A 19,835-nucleotide genomic window follows, 5' to 3' on the forward strand; every position below is an offset into this window, starting at 1 on the left:
CACCGGGACCGGGGATTCCCCTTCACTCTGCTCCGGGACTCGGGATTCCCCCTCACTCTTCTCCGGGGCTCGGGATTCCCCCTCGCTCTGCACCGGGACTCGGGATTCCCCCTAACACTGCTTCGGTGCTCGGGATTCACCCTCACTCTGCACCGGGGCTTGGGATTCCCCCTCACTCTGCTCCGGGACTTGGGACTCCTCCTCGCTCTGCTCCCGGACTCGGGAATCCCCCTCACTTTGCTCCGGGACTCAGGATTTCCCCTCGCTCTTCTCCGGGGCTCGGGATTCCCCCTCACACTGCTCCCGGACTCGGGAATCCCCCTCACTTTGCTCCGGGACTCGGGATTCCCCCTCACTCTGCACCGGGGCTCGGGATTCCCCCTCACTCTGCTCTGGGGCTCGGGAATCCCCTTCACTCTGCAACAGGACATGGGATTCCCCCTCACTCTGCACCGGGGCTCGGGATTCCCCCTCACTCTGCAACGGGACATGGGATTCTCCCTCACTCTGCACCGGGGCTCTGGATTCCCCCTCACTCTGCACCGGGACTCGGGGCTCTCCCTCACTCTGCACCGGGACTCGGGGCTCTCCCTCACTCTGCTCCGAGGCTCGGGATTCCCCCTCACTCTGCACCGGGGCTCTGGATTCCCCCTCACTCTGCTCCGGAGCTCAGGATTCCCCCTCACTCTGCACCGGGACTCGGGGCTCTCCCTCACTCTGCTCCGAGGCTCGGGATTCCCCCTCACTCCGCTCCGGGGCTCGGGATTCCCCCTCACTCTGCACCGGGACTCGGGATTCCCCCTCACTCTGTACCGGGACTCGGGATTCACCCTCACTCTGATCCGGGACTCGGGATTCCCCCTCACACTTCTCCTAGACTCGGGATTCCCCCTCACTCTGCTCCGAGGTTCAGGATTCCCCCTCACTCTGCACCGGGACTCGGGATTCCCCCTCACTCTGCTCCGTGGCTCGGGATTCCTCCTCACTCTGCACCGGGACTCGGGATTCCCCCTCACTCTGCACCGGGACTCGGGGCTCTCCCTCACTCCGCTCCGGGGCTCGGGATTCCCCCTCACTCTGCACCGGGACTCGGGATTCCCCCTCACTCTGTACCGGGACTTGGGATTCACCCTCACTCTGATCCGGGACTCGGGATTCCCCCTCACTCTGCTCCGAGGCTCAGGATTCCTCCTCACTCTGCTCCCGGACTCGGGGCTCCCCCTCACTCTGCTCCGAGGCTCAGGATTCCCCCTCACTCTGCTCCCGGACTCGGGGCTCCCCCTCACTCTGCTCCGAGGTTCAGGATTCCCCCTCACTCTGCACCGGGACTCGGGATTCCCCCTCACTTTGCTCCGTGGCTCGGGATTCCTCCTCACTCTGCACCGGGACTCGGGATTCCCCCTCACTCTGCTCCGTGGCTCTGGATTCCTCCTCACTCTGCACCGGGACTCGGAATTACCCCTCACTCTGCTCCGGGGCTCGGGATTCTCCCTCACTCTCTACTGGGACTCGGGAATCCCCCTCACTCTGCACCGGGGCTCGGTATTCCCCCTCACACTGCACCGGGACTCGGGATTCCCCCTCACTCTACTTCAGGGCACAGGTCTCCTCTCGCACCTCTCTGGGACTGCTCAGAAAAGTCAATAAAAGAATAAGGCCAAGCAGAGGAGAAGAGTCCCGGGCGGGGTGTTCAACTTCTTATCCGTCGTGTTCTATAATTTACAAAGTTATCATTGCAATTCTTTCACTGTAACAAAATCAAATGCTCCCATTTGAAGTGGCTATTGTTCTTTACCTTTATAAATGATATTACAAATCACACAACACCAGGTTATAGTCCAACAGGTTTAATTGGAAACACTAGCTTTCGGAGCGCCGCTCCTTCACTTGATGAACCACCTGATGAAGGAGCAGCGCTCCGAAAGCTCGTGATTCCAATTAAACTTGTTGGACAATAACCTGGTGTTGTGTGATTTGTAACTTTGTACACCCCAGTCCAACACCGGTAACTTCAAATCATTTATAAATGATGGCAAACTTTGATGCTGAGGAGTTTTCTGGCATTTTTGGCCAAATTATAACTCTTGTGGATGCATCAGGTCATATTTGCCAAAGCTTCTTGCTCTTCTGTCTGCTAGTTCTGTTTGTGACAGGATAAACAAGGTTAGAAAAAAGTAATTATAATGACCACTGAGAGATCCTGACCATTCATGGTTTCCTGTTCCCATGGTAACTGCATTTGTCTGAACCACAATAGCAAACAAGGGACCAAAGACATGTCAACAAGCAAGATGGAGAAAGTTTACTTAATCACGAAGTAAAATTAATGAGGGAGACAAATGATCATAAGCTCCAGCAGACATTTCTACTCACTGTATTCTATAAAACAAGGATGTTAGCTTACATTTATTTGGCATGTTTAATGTTGTAAAACATCTCAAGGCACGTCATGAAGGAGAATAGGCAACCGCAGGAAGGAATGGTGAAGTTTCGGGTTGAGGAAACAGATTTTCAGGAGGTCAGTTAAGCCAGGGAGAAATAGAGAAGTAGGCTTTTGAGAGTCTCATGTTAAGTATAACGATAACATATCATGAATTTCAGATTATACTTTAAAAGCTGGACACAAAAAAGCTATTAAAATGACTGTGGCAAATCATGTAACATATGGCGTTTCAGCTATTGATGGTACAAAGTCTCAAAGGAATACCTGATTAAATATAGACACTCACCGCCATCCAGAAAATCTACATAGCTCTTTGTTGAAAGACAGGCCAATACAATGGAACTATAAAATATCCAGATTATCTGTATCTTTGTTTTGTGTTGGACAAGAGAAAAGGTTGGTACTCAGTTTGTGACAGATGGAAGTGAATGAACTTATCAACCCTTCCCTTCTATCCTGCTGATCTTCCCCAACCAAACCAGACAGGGTGAGTCTCAAAGGTGTGTAACCATAGCACAGCTTGAGCAATCATCATGAAACCCACCCTGTAAAACTTGAGAAGCACTTTGCACTTGTTACCGGTCACATGATAAGGGGTTGTGTTGTCGTCTGCCACTAAAACTCAGCTAAGAATTGTTATTCAGTTATTTCGACGAAAGCCATTGATGCAGCAGTTAAGATCATAGGACAAAGCAGCAGAGGTAGGCCTTTCAAGCTATCAGCCTGCTCTGTCATTCAATGACATCATGGCTGATCGGATCATCCTCAGCTCACTTTCCTGACTTCTCTTCATAATTCTCCATTCCCATCCGGATTAAATACCTGTCTAAATCAGCCATAATATTTTTAACAACCTCGGTCTCAATAGCGGCACGATGGGCGGCACGGTGGCACAGTGGTTAGCACTGCTGCCTCACAGCGCCTGAGACCCGGGTTCAATTCCCGCCTCAGGCGACTGACTGTGTGGAGTTTGCACGTTCTCCCCGTGTCTGCGTGGGTTTCCTCCGGGTGCTCCGGTTTCCTCCCACAGTCCAAAAGATGTGCAAGGTCAGGTGAATTGGCCATGCTAAATTGCCCGTAGTGTTAGGTAAGGGGTAAATGTAGGGGTATGGGTGGGTTTCGCTTCGGCGGGTCGGTGTGGACTTGTTGGGCCGAAGGGCCTGTTTCCATACTGTAATGTAATCTAAAAAAGCTCTCTGGTCAGGAATCGACAGTTTCATTTCCCTGTGAGAGAAGAACTTTCACCTCAGCTCTCTCTTAAATGGTAACGCCCTCCCATTCTAGACTCTCCCACAACGGAATGTGACCACTCAGCATCTACCCTGTCAGGTCACAGCATCATAGACTCCCCACAGAGAGAAGCCATTCAGTTTGTCGAGTCCGCAATGACCCTCTGATGAGCATTCCACCTAGATCCAGCCCTCACCATCACACATTCTGTGGGACCCTGCATCAGGCAGGGAATAGTTGCTGAAAAGAAACAGACTCCTTTCCTTTGCCTCCAACCTACTATTTTCTTCTTCACAACATCCACCCTCAGGCCCCACATCTTGATTTCTATCAGGCTGTGGCCTGGGTTCCCTTTGCGATGCTAGGCCTCTGTTGGGTACAGTATTGCCAGCTGCCACTTCTGCTCGTAACGGACACAATGATGAGTCACCGGTCAGTCTCTGCTTGCCGGGAGCTCCCAGAATACAGGGCTGTTGCTGGTGGATGACCTTATTTGAAGTGATGGCCTGATGAAGGCCAAATAAGTGTCAGCCTTCCCCTTGGATTTGAAACGCTCACAATTCTCGAACAGTAGCAGGATCCCTGCCAGCCTGGGGAAAACATAGCAGCACACGCAACCTAATGCCAAACATGAATGTGAGATTTAACAGCAGTCAAACAGTGTGAAGATGACCTTCGGGTTCTAGCGATCTGGAAGAGAAGTAGAACTAACTACAGTAAACCTGGTTTATTTGATGCCTCATTTGTAATAAATGCAAATGGACTGGTACTCATGATAAGATGGACACTTCCAATTTTTGTTTTTCCAAGTGTGAATCTCTGGAGATCATAGTTTGGCTCCGATACCACCCGTGCTTTCCCTATCAATCTGCTATCCTATAGCGTCCTCTGAGGAAGCTATAGTATAGCAGATTCAATCTGGAGTCTCGTGAGGCGATGCCTGGCAGTAGGCCTCAGAGCAGCGTTGACATGAGGCAAAGATAGGACAGAAAGCAGGAAGCATGTGAGCTATGGAATGTGCATCCATTGCCAGCGGCATGAGTAACAACCAGCTCAGACAGCAGTTATATGGTCCTTTCTTCATCTTTCACTACTCAGTCATTGAGAACTCGCAAGGTCAAACAGGACTGTCCCTGCTTAGCTGGGAAAATAACCAGGCCAAATCATATGCAGGCAGGAAATGTGAAACAGTTCTCTACATTTCTGTGAAGGAATACCTCTAAGAGTTTTGTAACCCAATGTGATATTGGAGTTGAGGATGCTCCTCAGTTTTCATACCGACCTCATGTTGTATTAGTTGATCTGTGCTGGGGTGTGGTAAAAGTTCTAAGGATTTATAATCATTCACATAAAGAAATTTTGTCATGTCTCACACCTGAGTAGCTGCCCATTTCTCTGAGACTATGAGGGTGTTTTAGAATTCTAGGAATGAGAAACATTTTAGATTAGATTAGATTACTTACAGTGTGGAAACAGGCCCTTCAGCCCAACAAGTTCACACTGACCCGCCGAAGCGCAACCCACCCAAACCCATTCCCCGACATTTTACCCTTAGATTAGATTATTTACTTAGATTATTTTCTCAGCATCCAACTTGTCAAGTCCTTTAAGAATTTTGTATGGTTCAAATCGAATACCTCTCATGCAGCAGGGAATACAGGCCTATCCCAGAAATCAGTCAGTGAATCTTGGTTGCACTCCTAAGTATGTCCTCCCTTTAGTAAGGAGACAAAAATAAGCACAGTGCTCCAGATGAGGCTGCACCCAGGCCCTGTATAATTTTAACAGGACTTCTTTACTCTTATATTCCCGTTAGTTTGTAACAAAAACAAACATATCATTTGTCTTTCTAATTGTTCGCTGTACCATGGTAACATTCTGTTATTCCTGTAGAAGGACATGCAGATACTTCTAAGTGCAAAACTTCCAGTATCTCACCATTCAAAAATTTCTTTAGTTCTGGATAACTTCCCACTTTGCCACAGTGAATTTCATTGATGTGTTCTTGCCCACTCACCCAAACTGTCTTTGTATTTTCCTTGCTCCCTACATCGGCAATTCCCTTTGTACCATCTGTAAACCTGGATACATTGTACACAGTGCCTTCATATCAGTCATTATCATTGAATGAAAATAAATGAGGCACAAATACTTTTTCTTAAGTTATCCCACAGGTTACAACTTCCTAGCACAAAGGACAATTTTGATTGATAACAAGAACTACTTGCGTTTGTCAAGAAGCTTTTTATTCATTTGGGGATGAAGACTCGCTGAATGGGACAGTATTTATTACCACTTAGTTGTCCTTGAGAAGGTGATAATGATTTGCCTTCTTGAATTACTGCTGTACATTTAACATGTAAAACAGACAAAGTGTTTCACATGGGTTTTATCAAACAAAATTGGGCACCAAGCTCCATAAAGTCTCTGAGGGGACTGACTCTGAGCTGGCTGGCCTCACAGCCAATGTGTGCTGCTACTGTTGGTTTCTGGTTTTTTTGGTTCCTGGGCTGACTAGTCTGCGTGGCCATTTTGTTAACTGGTGCCCATTTTTCTTGAAGACTGATTTCTGGGCTGCCTGATCTACACGGTCAGTGTGTTGCAGGCATTGTTCAGTTCTTGTTGGGGAACTGTTGTTCCACTGGATGGTTATAGCCTGCATGTTGGTCTTTTCGTTTGCTTTTGTGGAGGGGCTTAGCCCTTGCACTCTGTTTTTCTTTCTATTTTGCATGTGGTTTCACTTTTTTGGATGTTTGAACTGAACCCCTATGAGATAGTGGACCTTTCCAGATGAACTGTTCCTCTGTGGGTAGGCCTGGCTCTCTGTGGGTGGACTAGGCCTCTGTAAAGACTGAATATTGTGTGTTCTGGGAGGTAAGCATTTGCTGCCTTCAGGAGTGGACCATCCCCTGTAAGTAAACTGCACCTTTTATAATGAACTATATTCCTCTGAGTGGGCCTGGTCCTCTGTGGATAGACCAGGCCTCTATGGAGATTGAACACCTGTGTGTGTGCTGTGGGATATGCATTTGCTGCCTTCAAGAGTGGACTCTGCACATTGGAGTGGGTTCTGCCTTCAGGTTTGGACTCTGTTTCTGACAATTCACTTTTCATACTGGAGTTAACTATGTTTCTGGATGGACTTTACATTCTGAAGAGAATTGTTTATACTAATGGACTTTGTGTACGAGTAGGGACTCTGTTTATTGGTAATTGACTCTGTCTTGTTGCTTGTCAGGTTTATCACCTGCACTATCTTGTATGTCCCGGGATCTGGCAGGCCCCACTGTGAGCTGGAAGGCACATAGGTCATCCCGAAAGCTGTCACTCCAAGAGCTGGAGGGTGGGTAGGCCACCCTGAGAACTGAAAGGTGGGTAGGCTGCCCAGAGAGCTGGAGAGTGGGCAGGTCATCCTGTGAAACAGAAGGTGGGTAGGCTGCCCAGAGAGTCAAAAGGTGGGGAGGCTGCCCAGATGCTGGTCACCCTGAGAGGCATAAGGTGGGTAGGCCGTCATGATGCCAGTTGCTCTGAGAGCTGCAAGGTGAGTAGGCCGTTGTGCGCGCTGTCGTCCCGAGAAGGGGTAATCAGGATAGGCTGTCTTAGAGGTGGCTGGAAGGTGTGTCAGAGTGGCTGAGAGCCTGAAGGTACATCAGGGCAGGCCGAGAGCCAGAAGGCTTGTGGGCTACCCTGTGTGCCGTTGTTCCAGGGAGGGGGACAGGCTGTCCTCGACTTGGCCAGGACAGCTGTCAGGGCAGTCCACAGGCCGGATGGCGCATTGGGGTGGGCGAGAGCCCAATGGTATGCAGGGCCAGACCGAGAGCTGGAAGGTGGGTAGCCCATCCTTAGCGTTGTTACCCCATGAAGGTACCAGAGTGGGCTGTCCCAGAGATAGCCAGAAGGCGTGGAAGGTGATTAGGTAAGCCGGAAGGTGGGTAGACCGTCCTGATCACTGTCGTCCTGGGGGCGAGGGGGTTTGGGGAAATTGGATGGGCTGTCCTAGAGGTGGCCATAAGGGGCATGGGGAGCACCGAGAGCCGGAAGGAGCATGGGGCGGACCACGGGTTGGATGGTGGAGGGGCGGGCTGCCTTTGAGTGGTCGGAAGTGGGGAGGGATGGGTGGCTTGTTGGGTTGCTGGGGACAGTCTGTATTCAATGCACAGTTCTCATTTGATTGGACTGTCTTGTATATATTTGTTACTGTTACTTTGTGATGACTGAAGGTGGGATTTGAGGTTTGTCCTCACTTCCCTGAAAACTGGTTGTACACTGGGGTTTGGGGTTTATTTGCAGAACTTTCCCCTGTAAGTTGCTGTTTCTTGTATACAGCTGTTGATGTTAACTGTTTGTTTGTATTTTATACTGTTTAAAAAATTTTAAAACAGACTCTTTGGGGGCTGACTCCGAGCTGGCTGGCCACAGTAAGTGTACTTAATAAAAAGACTCTTAGGATGGATGACCATAAGACCATAAGACCATCAGATCATAGGAGCAGAAATGAGGCCATTTGGTCCATCGAGTCTGCTCTGCCATTCGATCATGGCTAACAGAACAAAGAACATTATAGTGCAGTTCAGGCTGTTCAGCCCCCGATGTTGTGCCAACCTGTGGAACTAATCTGAAGCCTATCTAACTGACACGATTCTATTTTCATCCATATGTTTATCCAATGACCATTTAAATGCCCTTAAAGTTGGCGAGTCTACTAGTATTGCAGGCAGTGCATTCCACGCCCCTACTACTCTCTGAGTAAAGCAACTACCTCTGACATCTGTCCTATATCTATCACCCCTCAATTTAAATCCCTCGAGCTAGCCATTCCCATCCAAGGAAAAAGACTCTCACTGTCCACCCTGTCTAAACAACTGATTATCTTATGTAATGAAGATGTGGGTGTACTGTACCTTTAAGAGAGTTAAAAGCTCGCAGTGACAGCACATGCGTTCTCAATAAGACACAATGTAACACATGCTCCAGATAGCCGATTGCCTGGAAACAACAAAACAGATTTGAATGAGGCCAATCAGTTTAAATTATACCATGGAAAAATACCAAATTTCAATCAAGTTTGAATTGAGTATATTGACAATCTTAAAAACCAAAGGCACAATCCGATGCTTGGCGGTATGAGATCGGGGAAAGTTGAACAGTTGGGAGGAGAACTGCCACAACACCAACAGATGTAGGCTGCTAGTCAGAACTCTCTGAGAGGTACCTGTCTGGAGAAGGAGTTTGCACAGAGAAAACGCTCAACACTGCCCTGGAGAGCCAGTCTACCAACGAAGATAAAGAGAAGATTCAACCGCTGGCTGGTTTTAAAATTTGAATTTTTCTGTACATCTTAATCAGGGGTTTTATCAGACTAGTATCAGACAAGGGAAGGTAAAAGATAGCTTAGAGGAAGAAATTGTAAATAGTTGTTAGTTAATTATTCTCTATTATTCTATAAGAGATAAAGTTGTTTATTTTTACTTTAAATAGCTCTTGGCCATTTGAAATTTTACAGATTACTGCATAGGATAAATCTTTTCTGTGTTGTGGGTTTTAAATTAAGCACGAGAGTTTACATCATGTTGTAACTCTGATATGTCTCAGCCTCAAGTCTTTCAGCCTTTCCTCAAAAGACCTTCCCTCCATACCAGGCAACATCCTAGTAAATCTCCTCTAAATCCTTTCCAAAGCTTCCACATCCTTCCCATAATGCAGTGAACAGAATTGTGTGCAATACTCCAAGTGCAGCCGCACCAGAGTTTTGAACAGCTGCAACATGACCTCATGGCTCCAAAACTCAAATCCTCTACCAATAAAAGCTAACACACCGTATGCCTTCTCAACAACCTGATCAGCCTGGGTGGCAACTTTCAAGGATCTATGTACATGAACACCGAGATCTCTCTGCTCATCTGCACTACCAAGAATCTTACCATTAGCCCAATACTCTTTATTCCTGTTACTCCTTCCAAAGTGAATCACCTCTCATTTCTCCACATTAAACTCCATTTGCCACCTCTCAGCCCAGCTCTGCAGCTTATCTCTGTCCCTCTGTAACCTACAACATCCTTCGGCAATATCCACAACTCCACTGACCTCAGTATCATCCACAAACTTACTAACTCATCCTCCTACACCCTCATCTAGGTCACTTATAAAAATGACAACAGCAGTGGACCCAAAATAGATCCTTGCTGTACACCACTAGTAATTGAACACCAGGATGAATATTACCCATCAACCACAACACTCTGTATTCTTTCAGCTAGTCAATTTCTGATCCAAACCACTAAATCACCCTCAATCCCATGTCTCCATGCTTTGTGCAATAGCCTACCATGGGGACCCTTATCAAATGCCTTACTGAAATCCATATACACCACATCAACCACTTTACCCTAATCCACCTGTTTGTCACCATCTCAAAGAGCTTAATAAAGTTTGTGAGGCACAAGCTACCCTTCACAAAAACATGTTGACTATCCCTAATCAACTTATTCATCTATAGATGATTATAAATCCTAACTCTTATAACCTTTCCCAACACTTCACCCACAACCGAAGTAAGGCTCACAGTTCTATAATTACCAGGGTTGTCTCTACTGCACTTCTTGAACAAGGGGACAACATTTGCTATCCTCCAGTCTTCTGGCACTATTCCTGTAGACAATGATGACATAAATATCAAACCAAAGGCTCTGCGATCTCCTCCCTGGCTTCCCAGACATTCCAAGAATAAATACCATCTGGCCCAGGGGACTTGTCTATTTTCACACTTTCCAGAATTGCTATCACCTCTTCCTTGTGCGTCTCAATCCCATCTAGTCTAGTAGCCTGTATCTCAATATTTTTCTCAACCACATTGTCTTTTTCCAGTGTGAATACTGACAAAAAATATTAATTTAGCGCTTCCCCTACCTCCTTGGACTCCATGCACTACTTCCCACTACTGTCCTTGATTGGTCATAATCTTCCTTTAGTCATTCTTTTATTCCTGATATGCCGATAGAAAGCTTTAGGTGCTTTCTTGATCCTATCTGCCAAAGACTTGTCATGTCTCCTCCTACCTCTTCTTAGCTCTCTCTTTAGGTCTTTCCTGGCTAACCTGTAACTCTCAAGCGCCATAACTGAGCCTTCATGTCTCATCCTAACATAAGCCTTCTTCTTCCCCTTGATAAGAAATTGAACATTTTTAGTAAACCACGGCTCCCTCGCTTAACCACTTCCTCCCTGCCTGACAGATACATACTTATCAAGAACACACAGTAGCTGTTCCTTGAATAACCTCCGCATTTCAATTGTGCCCATCCCCTGCAGTTTTCTTCCCCATCCTAGGCATCTTAAGTCTTGCCTAATTGCATCATAATTGCCTTTCCCCCAGCAATAACTCTTCCCCTGCATTATATGCCAATTCCTTTCCATTGCTAAAGTAAACATAACCAAATTGTGATCACTTTCACCAAAGTGCTCACCTACCTTCAAATCTAACACCTGGCCAGGTTCATTACCCAGTACCAAATTCAATGTGGCCTCGACCCTTGTTGGCCTGTCTACACACTGTGTCAGGCAGCATCCAGGGAACAGGAGATTCGACGTTTCGGGCACAGGCCCCCTGTGCCCGAAACATCGAATCTCCTGTTCCCTGAATGCTGCCTGACCTGCTGTGCTGTTCCAGCAATAAAGTTTCAACTTTGATCTCCAGCATCTGCAGACCTCACTTTCTCCTACACACTGTGTCAGGAAACCAGCCTGCAATATTGGACAAAAACTGACCCATCTAAAGTGCTTGATCTATAGTATTTCCAGTCAATATTTGCAAAGTTTAAGTATCCCATGACTACTACGCTGTTGCTCTCAGTCCTATCCAAAATTACCTTTGCTATTCTTTCCTCTGCATCTCTGAAATTATTCAGAAGCCTATAGAAACCTCCCAACAGGGGGACCTCTCCTTTCCTGTTTCTAACCTCAGCCCACACTACCTTAGTAGACGATCCCTCAAACGTCTTTTCTGGCACCATAATATTGTCCTTGATTAACGATGCCACACCTCCCCCTCTTTTACCATCTTCTTTGTTCTTACTGAAACATCTAAATCCCGGAATCTGCAACAACCATTCCTGTCCCTGCTCTATCCATGTCTCTGAAAAGGCCACAATATCGAAGTCCCAGGTACTAATCAATGCTGCAAGTTCACCCATCTTATTCCGGATGCTCCTGCCATTGAGGTAGACACACTTCCTGCTTGCTGGTGAACTCTTGCAATCTTGAAACCTCATTTCTGACCTCACTGCTCGCAACCTCCTGGACAATGGAACTACAATTTAGGTTCCCATCCCCCTGCTGAATTTGTTTAAACCCTCCCAAAAAGCTTTCGCAAATTTCCCCCCCCAGGAAATAGATAGGCTTTTAAATCCCCCTTTTTTCACTTTCTCCCTGTAACCTTTGATCTCCTTAGCAATCAAAAACCTATCTATCTCAGTCCTAAATTTACTCAATGACCTGGCCTCTACAGCCTTCTGTGGCAATGAGTTCCATAGATTCACCACTCTCTGGATCAAGATGTTTCTCTTTATCTCCGTTCTAAAAGGTCTTCCCTTTATTCTAAGGCTGTGTCCTTGGGTCCTCGTCTCTCCTGCCAATGGAAACATCTTCTCAACATCCACTCTGTCCAGTCCATTCAATATTGTGTAAGTTTCAATAAGATTCCCCCTTATCCTTCTAAACTCCATTGAGTATTGTCCCAGTGTCCCCAAATGTTCCTCATATGTTAATCCTTGCATTCCTGGGATCAATCTCATGAACCTCCTTTGGATCTGCTCCAGGGCCAATACATCCTTTCTGAGGTATGGGGCCCAAAATTGCTCACAATACTCCAAATGCAGTCTGACTAGAGCTTTAGAAAGCCTCAGAAGTACACGCCTGCTTTTATATTCTAGTCCTCTTGAGATGAATGACAACATTGTATTTGCTTTCCTAACAACTGACTCAACCTGCAAGTTTACCTTCAGAAAATCCTGGACTAGAGCTCCCAAGTCACTTTGCATTCCAGATTTCTGAATTTTCTCCACATTTAGAAAATAGTCCATGCCTTTATTCTTCCTATCAAAGTGCATGACCTCATACTTTCCCACTTTGTATTCCATCTGCCACTTCTTAGCCCAGTCTCCTAACCTGCCTAAATATTTCTGTAGCCTCCCTGCCTCCTCAGTATTACCTAGCTATGTTGGTATCATCTGCAAACTTAGCCAGAATGCCCTCAGTTCCTTCATCCACATCATTAATTTATCAGGTGAAAAGTTATGATTCCAACACTGACCCTTTTGGAACACCACTAGTCATTGCCTTCCAACCTGAGAAGGACCCTTTTATCCCCATTCTCGGCATTCTGCCAAACAGCCAAGCATCTATCTTGCCTCTCCCACCACAGGTCCTTATCTTATACAGTAGCCTCTTGTGCAGCATCTTCTCAAAGGTCTTCTGGAAGTCGAGATAGATAACATTCCATTGGCTCTCCTTGGTGTAACCTGTTCATTACGTCCTCAAAGAATTCTAACAGACTTGGCAGGCATGACCTCCCCTTGATGAAACCAAGGGGCTGACTTTGCCCTATTTTACCATACACTTCCAAGTATTCAGAAATCTCATCCTTCACAATGGATTCCATGATCTTATCAACAACTGAGGTCAGGTTAATCAGCCTGTAATTTCCTATCTTTTGCCTTACTCCCTTCTTAAATGGACGGGGTGGGGGGGTGGGTTACATTAGCAATTTTCTACTCCTCTGGGACCCTCCTTGACTCCAGTGATACCAGAAAGATCACGACTGAAGGGTCCACTGTGTCTTCAGCTATCTCCTTCAGAACTCTGGGGCGTGATTCATCTGATCCAGGTGATTTGTCCATTTTCAGACCTTTCAATTTTTCTAGTATCCTCTTCTTGGTGATGGCCATCATACTCATCTCTGCCCCCACAACTCCCTTGAATTTTTGGGATTTCACATGTGTCTTCTACCTTGAAGACTGAAGCAGAGATTCAGTTCCTCAGCCATTTCTTTGTTTCCCATTACTAGTTCTCCAGCATCATTTTCCAACAGCCCAATGTCCATTTTCGCCTCTCTTTTGCCCTTTATATATCTAAAGAAACTCTTGCAATGTTCTTTCATATTACTGGCTAATTTACCCTCATATTTAATTTTCTCCCTCCTTATTTCTTTTTTTGTTGTCCTCTGTTGGTCTTTGAAGGCTTCCCAATCCTCTGGTTTCCTCTGATTTCCCACTGTCCTTCACCACATAATATGCACTTTGAGTGCGAGCAGCAGCTAAGGTAAGACAGTTTGTTTTAAAATTATTTACCGGTAGCGGGCAGCGGTGTTTTTTTATCTCTTTACAGAAAGAGCGGGAGCAGCAGGGGGAAGTGACGAAGACCAGAGGGGCAGCCGGGAAGGAAAGCAGTGAGTATAAATACTCACCCTTCGACGCCAACGGTCACTTTGAGTGCGAGCAGCAGCTAAGGTAAGACAGTTTGTTTTAAAATTATTTACCGGTAGCGGGCAGCAGTGTTTTTTTCTCTCTTTACAGAAAGAGCGGGAGCAGCAGGGGGAAGTGACGAAGACCAGAGGGGCAGCCGGGTAGGTTTTTTTCCCTTTAAAAGCGCGCAGGAGAAGAACCTGAGGCACTACAGAGGTAGTGTCTCCCACCCGCCCTCCTCCTCTAACCTAAATAATAAGACCCGTTGTGGTAAGTAGGTAAGTGCTGCATTTTGCTTGTTGTATTCTTTAGACCCAGTTTTTTTTATAAAAGGTTACTTTTAGAGGGATGGCAGTGAAGGCAGTGCAATGTTCCTCTTGCATCATGTTTGAGGTGAGGGATGCCATGGACGTCCCTGCTGATTACACTTGCAGGAAGTGCACCCATCCAAGACCGTGTTAGGGAACTGGAGCTGGAGTTGGATGAACTTAGGATCATTCGGGAGGCAGAGGGGGTCATAGATCGGAGCTTTAGGGAAGTAGTAACTCCAAAGATGGCAGATAGATGGGTGACAGTGAGGGGGACTGGGAGGAAGCAGCCAGTGCAGGGACCCCCTGCGGCCGTTCCCCTCAAGAACAAGTATACCGTTTTGGATACTTGTGGGGGGGACGACTTACCAGGGGTAAGTAACGGGGCTCAGGCCTCTGGCACGGAGCCTGTCCCCGTTACTCAGAAGGGAAGGGTGGAGAAGAGCAGAGCAATAGTTATTGGGGACTCGATAGTTCGGGGAACAGACAGGCGGTTTTGTGGGAACGAGAGAGACTCACGTTTGGTATGTTGCCTCCCAGGTTTAAGGGTACGTGATGTCTCTGATCGTGTTTTCCAGGTTCTTAAGGGGGAGGGGGAGCAGCCCGAAGTCGTGGTCCACATTGGCACCAATGACATAGGTAGGAGGAGCACTGAGGATGTTGGGCAGGCTTTCAGGGAGCTAGGTTGGAAGCTCAAAGTTAGAACGAACAGAGTTGTTGTCTCTGGTTTGTTACCTGTGCCATGTGATAGAGAGTCGAGGAATAGGGAGAGAGAACAGTTAAATGCGTGGCTACAGGGATGGTGCAGGAGGGAGGGATTCCAGTATTTGGATATCTGGGGTTCTTTCTGGGGAAGGTGGGACCTCTATGAACAGGATGGTCTGCACCTGAACCTGAGGGGCACCAGTATCCTTGGTGGGAGGTTTGCTAGTGCTCTTGGGGGGGGTTTAAACTAACTCTGCAGGGGCATGGGAACCCAGACTGTAGCGTTAGGGTGCAGGACCTGGAGTGTAGGGAGGTTAGGAACATGGCATCAATTTCAAAGGAGGGTGCCTGTAAACAGGAAAGTGGCTTGAAGTGTGTATACTTCAATGCAAGAAGTATACGAAATAAGGTAGGTGAACTTGCAGCGTGGGTTGGTACCTGGGACTTTGATGTTGTGGCTATTACGGAGACATGGGTAGAACAGGGACAGGATTGGCTGTTGCAGGTTCCAGGGTTTAAATGTTTTAGTAGGGTCAGAGGTGGGGGTAAAAGAGGGCGAGGTGTGGCATTGCTTGTCAAAGATAGTATTACAGCTGTGGAAAGGACGATGGATGAAGACTCGCCATCTGAGGTAGTTTGGGCTGAGGTTAGGAATAGGAAAGGTGAGGTCACCCTGTTAGGAGTTTTTTACAGGCCTCCTAATAGTCCTAGAAATGTAGAAGAAAGGATTGCGAGGATGATTCAAGAGAAGAGTGAAAGTAATAGGGTGGTTGTTATGGGGGACTTTAACTTTCCTGATATTGATTGGGAAAGCTATAGCTAAAGTTCGTTAGATGGGTCAGTGTTTGTCCAATGTGTGCAGGAGGGTTTCCTGACACAATATGTAGATAGGCCAACAAGAGGTGAGGCCATACTGGATTTGGTTCTGGGTAACGAACCAGGCCAGGTGTTAGAATTAGAGGTAGGTGAGCACTTTGGGGACAGTGACCACAATTCGGTGACTTTTACTCTAGTGATGGAGAGGGATAAGTGTGCACTACAGGGCAAGAGTTATAGCTGGGGGCAGGGAAATTATGATGCGGTGAGGCATGACTTAGGATGTGTGGCTTGGAAAAGTAAGCTTCAAGGCAAGGGCGTAATTGATATGTGGAGCTTGTTCAAGGAGCAACTATTGAGTGTCCTTGATAAGAATGTACCCGTCAGGCAGGGAGGAAAGGGTCGAGTGAGGGAGCCGTGGTTTAATAAGGAATTGGAATCCCTTGTTAAATGGAAGAGGACGGCCTATGTAAAGATTAGGCGTGAAGGTTCAATTGGGGCGATTGAGAGTTATAAGGTAGCCAGGAAGGACCTGAAGAGAGAGCTAAGAGCAGCAAGGAGGGGACATGAAAGGTCCTTAGTTGGTAGGATTAGGGAAAACCCTAAGGCTTTCTATACGTATGTCAGGAATAAAAGAATGACTAGGGTAGGAATAGGTCCAGTCAAGGATAGTAGTGGGAAGTTGCGTGTGGAGGCTGAATAGATTGGGGAGACATTGAATGAATACTTTTCGTCAGTATTCAATCAGGAACAGGACATTGTTGTCAATGTGAGTACTGAGTCACAATTAAGTAGAATGGATGGCTTTGAGGTATGTAGAGAAGAGGTGTTGGAAATTCTGGAAAGGGTGAAAATAGATAAGTCCCCTGGGCCTGATGGCATTTATCCTAGGATTCTCTGGGAAGCAAGGGAGGAGATTGCAGAGCCATTGGCCTTGATTTTTATGTCCTCGTTGTCTACAGGAGTAGTGCCAGAAGATTGGAGGCTAGCAAATGTGGTTCCCTTGTTCAAGAAGGGGAGTAGGGATAACCCTAGTAACTATAGGCCGGTGAGTCTCACTTCTGTTGTGGGCAAAATCTTAGAGAGAATTGTAAGGGATAGGATTTATGAACATCTGGATAGGAATAATGTGATCAAGGATAGTCAGCATGGTTTTGTGAAGGGCAGGTCGTGCCTCACAAACCTTATTGAATTCTTTGAGAAGGTGACTAAGGAGGTGGACGAGGGGAAAGTGGTAGATGTGGTGTATATGGATTTTAGTAAGGCGTTTGATAAGGTTCCCCATGGTAGACTACTGCAAAAAATATGGAGGTATGGCATTGAGGGTGAGTTGGAGGTTTGGATTAGGAGTTGGCTGGCTGGAAGAAGACAGAGGGTAGTAATTGATGGCAAAGGTTCATCTTGGAGTGCCGTCACTAGCGGTGTTCCGCAAGGATCTGTTTTGGGACCATTGCTGTTTGCCATTTTTATAAATGACCTGGAGGAGAGGCTAGAAGGTTGGGTGAGCAAGTTTGCGGATGATACAAAAGTCGGAGGAGTTGTAGACAGTGAGGAAGGATGTGGCAGGTTATAGCGGGATATAGATAAGCTGCAGAACTGGGCAGAATGGAGTTCAATGGCAAATGGAGTTCAATGTAGCTAAGTGTGAGGTGATTCACTTTGGTAAGAGTAATAAAAAGATGGGGTACTGGGCTAATGGACGGATACTTGGTAGTGTGGATGAGCAGAGGGATCTTGGTGTCCATGTACACAGATCTTTGAAAGTTGCCACCCAGGTAAATAGTGCGGTGAAGAAGGCATATGGCGTACTGGCTTTTATTGGTAGAGGAATTGAGTTCCGGAGTCCTGCGGTCATGTTGCAGTTGTATAAGACTCTGGTGCGGCCGCATCTGGAGTATTGTGTGCAGTTTTGGTCGCCATACTATAGGAAGGATGTGGAGGCACTGGAACGGGTACAGAGGAGGTTTACCAGGATGTTGCCTGGTATGGTAGAAAGATCGTATGAGGAAAGGCTGAGGCACTTGGGGTTGTTTTCATTGCAGAAAAGAAGGTTTAGGGGTGACTTGATAGAGGTGTACAAGATGATTAGAGGTTTAGATAGGGTCGACAGTGAGAATCTTTTTCCACGTACAGAGTCAGCTATTACAAGGGGTCATAGCTTTAAATTAAGGGGGGGTAGGTATAGGACAGATGTTAGGGGTAGGTTCTTTACTCAGCGAGTCGTGAGTTCATGGAATGCCCTGCCAGTAGCAGTGGTGGACTCTCCCTCATTATGGGCATTTAAGCGGGCATTGGATAGGCATATGGAGGATAGTGGGCTAGTGTAGGTTAGGTGGGCTTGGATCGGCGCAACATCGAGGGCCGAAGGGCCTGTACTGCGCTGTATTCTTCTATGTTCTATGTTCTATGTTCTATGTTCTATACTTTTATTTTGTTTTTATGCTATTTCTGACTTTATTGGTCAGCCATGGTTATCCCCTCCTCCTTTTAGTATGTTTCTTTTTTCCTCTGAATGAATCTCTATTGTGTCTCCTGAATTACTCCCAGAAACCCCTGCCATTGTTGTTCCTGCTCAGCTCCTCTCCCAGTCAATTCTACAGAGCTCCTCCCTCGTGCCTCTGCAGTTGCCTTTTTTCAGCTGTAAGATTCCATCTTCTCCCTCTCAAATTGCAGAGTAAATTCTATTACATTATGGTCACTGTTTCCTAAGGGTTCCTTCACCTTTAGCTCCCTTATCAAGTCTGCCTCATTGCACATCACTAAATCCAGTGTTGCCTGTTCCCCAGTGGGCTCCACCACAAGCTGCTCCAAAAAGCCATCTCGTAGACATTCCATAAATTCCTTTACTTGTGATCTACTAACAACCTGATTTCCCCAGTCCACCTATATATTGAAATCTCTCATGATCACTGTAACCTTGCCTTTCTTACACACCTTTTCTATCTCCTGGTGTATCTTGTGCCCCAAATCCTGACTACTGCTTGGAGGCCTGTAGATAATGCCCATTATTTTTTTTGACCTTTGCGGTTCCATAACTCCACCCACACAGATTCTGCAACATCCGACCCTATTTTGACTTAATTTCATCTTTTGCTATTAAGGCCCCCAATACCACTCCCTCTGCCCACCTGTGTGTCTTTTCAATCGGACGCATATCCTTGGATACTTAGCTCCTCGGCCTGATCCCTTGCCGCTACATCTACGTGATGCCCACCACATCATCCCTGCCAATCTCAATCTGTGCCACCAGCTCATTGACCTTATTTTGTATACTGCACATTGCATTCAGATACAACACCTTCAGTCCTGTACTGACAATCCCTCTTTTCATTGTCTTTCATTCATCCAGTGTGTTTGAAGTCTGATCCCTAACCTTTTCTAAACACTCTGTCCTAGTTTGTGTGCTGGAGACTTTAATAACCTCTCCTGAGTTCTCCTTTCTTTTCAATTTTTTGATATTTTTCAATGCAGAATCCACTCCCAAAGATGTTAACCTGCAGCTTTGCTTCTCATTGGTCATTATACTTCTTGGAGTTTTACCTGTCCTTTCCCCCTCCCCCAATTCCTAGTTTAAAGTCCAGTTGCACCCTATTTACCGTTTTTGCTTGAACGTTGGCCCCAGCTCGGTTCAGTTGGAGACCATGCCAGCGTTGCAGATCCCCATTGCAATACTGATGCCAGTGCCCCATGAAAAGGAACACCTCTATCCTGCACCACTCTTTTAGCCATGTGTTTACTTCCCTTATTCTCGTGACCCTATGCCAATTTGCTCATTGCTCAGGCAGTAATCTGGAGATTATGACTCTTGAGGACCTGATCTTTAATCTGGTTCCTCATTCCTGATAATCCCTGAACAGATCCTCTTTCAGAGTCCTGCTG

Source organism: Chiloscyllium plagiosum, unplaced genomic scaffold (assembly GCF_037043375.1).
Source record: "Chiloscyllium plagiosum isolate Xiang-an unplaced genomic scaffold, Cpla_swu_hap1 HiC_scaffold_5, whole genome shotgun sequence".
NCBI lineage: Eukaryota > Metazoa > Chordata > Chondrichthyes > Orectolobiformes > Hemiscylliidae > Chiloscyllium > Chiloscyllium plagiosum.